We start from the raw sequence: 6,000 nt of genomic DNA, 5'->3' as shown, positions 1-6,000 counted from the left end.
TGACTACCTGGTCTCGGTGACCCCCGGACCGTGAGAGGAACTCCGCCAGAAAGATCTATTAATTATTTATGCGCTTTCGTAACGCAATCAATATGAATTCCAGTCAATAAGAAACCCCACACCAAGGATCCGGAATAATCAATGATATATTCCCCGAGCAATCAACAACCATCAACAATCAACAATCAATACTACAAAGATGGCCATCTTATATATGTGTCCCCCGCCCCTTTCCCCACTCACGACCACTTGGGTCACTGTCCCTCACAATGTCTCTCTTCTCCGCACACGGGCGGTTGAACGAACCCCGGGCGGACGTGCTCCAAACGTGCACGTCTCGTACCGGGGACAGCTGCTGCAGCGCACACCTCCTTGCCAAGCAAGGGGGCAAAACCAAGCGCGGATTGCAACGCGCGCGAGGCCCAAGGTGCGACCCGTATGCGTCCTTGTAGACGGTGAGGCGAACTGTGCCGGACGCTGGGTTCCGTGCACGAACCCACGGCGACTTGACGTGTAAATGGGTAGTTACCCCGCGCAGGTAACTCCTTTCGCCAGACGGGCTTTCAAACGCAGCGTCCCCCACGCTGCTCAATATCGATACCGCTCTTCTCGGCGCTGGGGCGAGGAAGAGGAAAAAGATCGCCGCTTCTCCCGGACCTCGTGTCTTTTCTTCTTCCGTTTCCGGTCTCCTTTTCCCCAAAAGGGCTCCTGACCCTTTAATCACAACAACCTTTAATCGAATAAACATTAATAAGCAATGACCTGAATAGTAATTCACATAAATCCGTAACAAAACAAACACGCGCACGCACGCACGCACGCACGCACACACGCACACACGCACACACACACACACACACACACACACACACACACACACACACACACACACACACACACACACACACACACACACACACACACACACACACACACACACACACACACACACACACACACACACACACGTTTCTTCAATTGCAATGGCTGATTATGTAACGGGAACTTCACTTCAATCACCTGGTTGAACAACGAACAACAATGGCATCCTTGAGTGGTTCTGTATAGGGATCTTTCCCTTTAAATAATGACCCTCATAATGAAATCCTTTAGTTCTCGTGGTTAGCCATTAATTTACTGCGGTCTATAGTCACTCCAGTCTCCAGAGGCTTCTGACAGGGAAAACAACACGAAAATTCAGATGCCACGCCTGGCACTTGAACAAAGTTTAAATGTAATTGGGATGCTTGAGGCTGGTGTAAGCCAGCGAACAATTACCCAACATCTTGGTTGCTCACAGCCTGCAATTTTCCAACTGGCCAGGCGTTACAGTGAAACTGGAACTGTAAATGATGGTCCATGAAGAGGAAGACCACGGGTAATCACCCCAAACCAAGACCGCTGGATTGTGCTGCAGCATCTTCGTGATCGTTTCCGCCCTGCGACGCAAACAGCTGCAGTGACAAAAGGGCACCACAACAACCGCATCAGTGTCTCGACAGTGCGGAGGCGCTTGAGAAGTTGGGGCCTGGTGGCAAGACGTCCTTGCAGAGGTCCAGTGTTGAACGCAGTGCATTGGCGGAACAGACTAAGAACTCTGCAACAGTGGAGTGCAGTCTTGTTCAGCGATGACTCCAGATTTTGCCTCCATGCTGATGATGGGCGTCAACGGGTATGGCGCAGAGGTGGGGAAAGGTATGCATCATGCTGTATTTGACAGATCAATCATTGGGGAGGACCCAGTGTCATGGTATGGGCCGGCATTTCCACCCGTTTCAGGACACCTCTGGCAGTCATTGAAGGCGATCTCACGAGTCAGTGTTATGTTAATGAAGTTTTGAGACCTCATCTGCTGCCATTTCTCCAGCCTCATCTTGACATCGCAGTTTTCCAGCAGGACAACTGCTGCTCGCCTGACCACCAACTTCCTCCAGGAACAGGGTGTTGAAGTGATGCCTTGGATGCCTTATTCCCCTGACCTCAATCCCATTGAGCATTTATGGGATGAGCTTGGTCGATGTCTTGCATCGAGATCAACGGCCGTCAATCGGCAAATGCTCATTCAAGGCTTGTCGGAGGAGTGGGACAGACTTCCACAGGACCGCATCAGACGCATGGTACAGAGCATGCGTCGGAGTTGAACAGCCTGCATCACAGCTCAGGGAGGACACACAATATTAAGGACTGCTGTCATTCTGTCCTTGACTGTTAGGAGTGTTTGTCCATTCCTGTCATTTTGTTTTGACTGTATACAAGTGCGTGCCTTTGTGATGCAGTGCTGACTTTTGTTGCACCGCCCCTTGTGATGTTCATGCTTTTTGCTTTTTTTGTGATGGAGGCAACCTCTTGTTTATTGAGATGTGTTTAGTAAAGATAGCTGAACTTACCTCTGTGTTCAAATATTTTTCATTTTTGCATGTTGATAATTTATTTTGATTTGATTTGATTTTTGACTGACTGTCACTGTCACACGCACATGCACACAAGTTTTAGAACACCCCAAGCTTTCCAGCTTTTATTGAAATTTAAGCAATTTAAGTCCAGTGAATAACCTGAAATGGTACAAAGGTAAGCAGTAAACTGCTCGAGGTTAAAAAAAAAACCCTGTCTGTATAAAAGCAGTATTGGAACAGACTGTTATTACACCCCCTGAAGCATTATTTGGACAATATTGCACTGCAGGAAGTAGTATATTGCTATCATAATGGCGAGAAAAAGGCAATTAACAAAGGAAGACAGACAGACCAATATAACCCTTAAAAGTGTAGGTCTTTCCTTCAGAGAAATTGCAAAGAAAGCCAAAGTGTCAGTGAGTACAGTTCCCTACACCATCAAAAGGCACTTGGAAACTGGAGGAAACTCTGAGAGGAAGAGGTCTGGCAGACCCAAAGCCACAACAGAATCAGAAGACAAGTTTCTGAGAGTCAACAGCTTGCATGATAGGCGGCTCACAGGACAACAGCTTCAAGCACAGCTTAACACTGGTCGAAGTAAGCAAGTCTCAGTTTCAACTGTGAAGAGAAGACTTCGAGCTGCAGGTTTGACAGGTCAAGTGGCAGTAAGAAAAGCCATTGTTAAGATGGCAAAATAAGAAAAAGAGGCTTGCCTGGGCCATGAAGCACCGCCAGTGGACTACTGAAGACTGGAAGAAGGTCTGATGGACCGATGAATTCAAAATTTGAAATATTTGGTTTATCACGCAGGGTTTTTGTATGCCGTCAAGTAGGCGAAAGGATGGTTCCTCAGTGTGCGACACTAACTGTCAAACATGGAGGAGGAAGCGTGATGGTCTTGGGCTCTTTTGCTGGATCCAGAGTCGGCGACTTGCACAGAGTGACTGGCACCCTGAACCAAAAGGGCTACCACGGCATTTTTCAGCGCCATGCAATACCCTCTGGTATACGCCTAGTTGGTCAGGTGTTCATCCCACAGCAAGATAATGACCCTAAACACACCTCCAGACTATGTCAAAACTACCTTCAAGGAAAAGAACAAGACGGTAGGCTTCAAATCATGGAATGGCCAGCACAGTCTCCAGACTTAAACCCCATCGAGCTGGTTTGGGATGAACTGGACAGAAGGGTGAAAGCAGAGCAACCTCCAAGTGCAACACATTTGTGGGAACTTCTGCAACAGTGTTGGGAAGAACTTCCCCAACAATATTTGATTTTTATTGTAGAAAGATTGCCACGAGTGTGTTCGGCGGTTATATCTGCAAAAGGTAGCGACTTAGCCGAGTCAAAAATTCAAATTAAATTTTGTTAAACAACATGCTTCTATGATTTCTTTATTATCTCCAATTGTTTATTTGTTCGATGCTTAATTTCAGAGTACATCGAGACATTAAACTGCGTAAATTTCAATAAAAACTGGAAAAATTGAGGTGTTCTAAAGCTTTTGACCGGTAGTGTATATACATACTGGCTTGGTGAGGCGAGCGCGTCGTTGGAGGAAAGAGCTTGTTTTAGTTTGGGATAATGACTGTACCTGAGTTGCTGTGTTGTCATGATTTACACCAATCATAATACAAACAATTATTGTGCACACATTTATTTGTAGTGTTTGCGATATTAAATTTTTAAAAGCAGTTTAGGTTGAATTTTTTTTTTAATATTCAAAAAAGAACCCCTCAGCACATACATATGGGAGGGGTAGGTGCAGACTGGAAGTTTGGGACGATTACACCTGACCACCACGAAATTAAAAACACCTCACCACCACAAAATTAAAAACACCTCACCACCACGAAATTCAAAACACCTCACCACCACGTAATTCAAAGCACCTCACCACCACGTAATTCAAAGCACCTCACCACCACGTAATTCAAAGCACCTCACCACCACGTAATTCAAAGCACCTCACCACCACGTGATTCAAAGCACCTCACCACCACGTGATTCAAAACACACCACCACGTGATTCAAAACACCTCACAGCTACGTTATTAAAAACACTTCACAACCACGGAAACAAAGGTTTGAGAGAGTAGTTCAGTGACAACACAGACACTGCCTAGATATGTAGCTATATAGATAGATGACTGTACCTGAGTACAAATCTGATGACTGTACCATTCATAATACAAACAATTATTTTGCACAAATGTATTTGTAATATACATGATATTACATTTTATAAACAATTGAAGTTGAAGATTTAAGTCGGATTTTTTTTCCCCCCCCCCCCCCCGACAAAAAAAAATACCCTTCGGACGTACACATGGGAGAGATAGGTGCATACCAGAAGTTTGGTAAGATTTCACAGAAGTTTGAGGGAGTAGTTCAGTGACAAGACAGCCACTGCACATATATCTATATATATAGATAGATAGTCGGACCCCACCATTCGCGGTTCCGCTATTCGTGGGTTGTCTTCGCGGTTGATAAAATACCTGTTCCTCGATTCGCGGGTTTTTTTCCTATTTGCGGCCAAGTCCCGGGAATCCGCGAAATATTTTCACGAGCCACAAGCTTGATGCATTTATAAAACCCATCTTTCACCAGCCATGCACAAAGCAGCTGGACATATGAAAAAGGTCGAATTCAGAGTGAAAGTACTGATAAACTACAGTTTGTTTTCCGATTCATGTTCCAATTAGTGTTAAAAATATAACATTACATCTAAATCACGTTAATCAAATATAAACCCATGTTTGTAGAAGAAAGTAGAAGGAAATAGAGGACGGGGAAGACCGAGAAAGAATTGGCTAAAGATGGTCGAAGAATAAATGCGGGCAAGGGGGTTAACAAGGGGAGATGCAGAAAATAGGGCAAAATGGAGAAGATTGTCATGGGGACCGCAAGGCTAACCCCCGCTCTTGCAGGGAAAATGGCCTTAAATGCCTGTTGTTGTTGTTGTTTCTAGATGGACGGACAAACAGACAGAGAAGTGAACCTATTGCTTTCACCCTGTTTTTTGCTTTGCATGTGTGGGGTAATAACAAATGTTCATAGATCCGATCGGTACTTGCAAAATCAGTCGCTGCGCCCTTGCCCTTTGGACATCAAAAACAATGGCCTTGCCCAATTCATGATTTTGTGACCTTATACTTTTGACCTCAAACAATAGGGGACAGTAAATCAATATAAACAATAGAGGGGCAGTGACCCAATATGCAAATCCCGTACAATTACAAGTTGATTGAATGAAAATTGACGATTTTATGCAACCCTGACCTTTTACCGCAATAGACTTCTAGCCTTTGATTCGTGAGCCACTTCAGTAATCCAACATACAAATGCTGTTCAAATTTCAAGTCAATCGAATGAAAATTGACAATTTTATGTAACCATGACCTTTGACCTGTGGGCGACAGACCGACAGACAAAATAAAAGACAATACTAACCAATACACTTGCGAATCTTCAATTTCACAAGTAAAGTTGACGTGAAATATAGGCTGCTTTCCTACATTAAGCATAGTTAGTTGCATTTGAGTCAAAAAGAATGGCAGATGCATTTCGTCAATAACACTGGAATTTTTGTTAAGAACTCACC

At 44.5% G+C, this 6,000-nt stretch overlaps 1 protein-coding gene across 8 annotated transcripts in view; it reads right to left on the bottom strand.

Annotated features, from left to right (window-relative positions):
- Window positions 1-6,000, bottom strand: part of HUWE1 (HECT, UBA and WWE domain containing E3 ubiquitin protein ligase 1) — a 334,325-nt gene that overhangs the window by 174,431 nt on the left and 153,894 nt on the right. The window lies entirely within an intron of this gene.

The sequence above is a fragment of the Myxine glutinosa genome, chromosome 4, assembly GCF_964187855.1.
Source record: "Myxine glutinosa chromosome 4, kmMyxGlut1.1, whole genome shotgun sequence".
In the NCBI taxonomy this organism is placed as follows: Eukaryota; Metazoa; Chordata; class Myxini; order Myxiniformes; family Myxinidae; genus Myxine; species Myxine glutinosa.
This window is presented reverse-complemented; position numbering and strand designations above follow the sequence as displayed.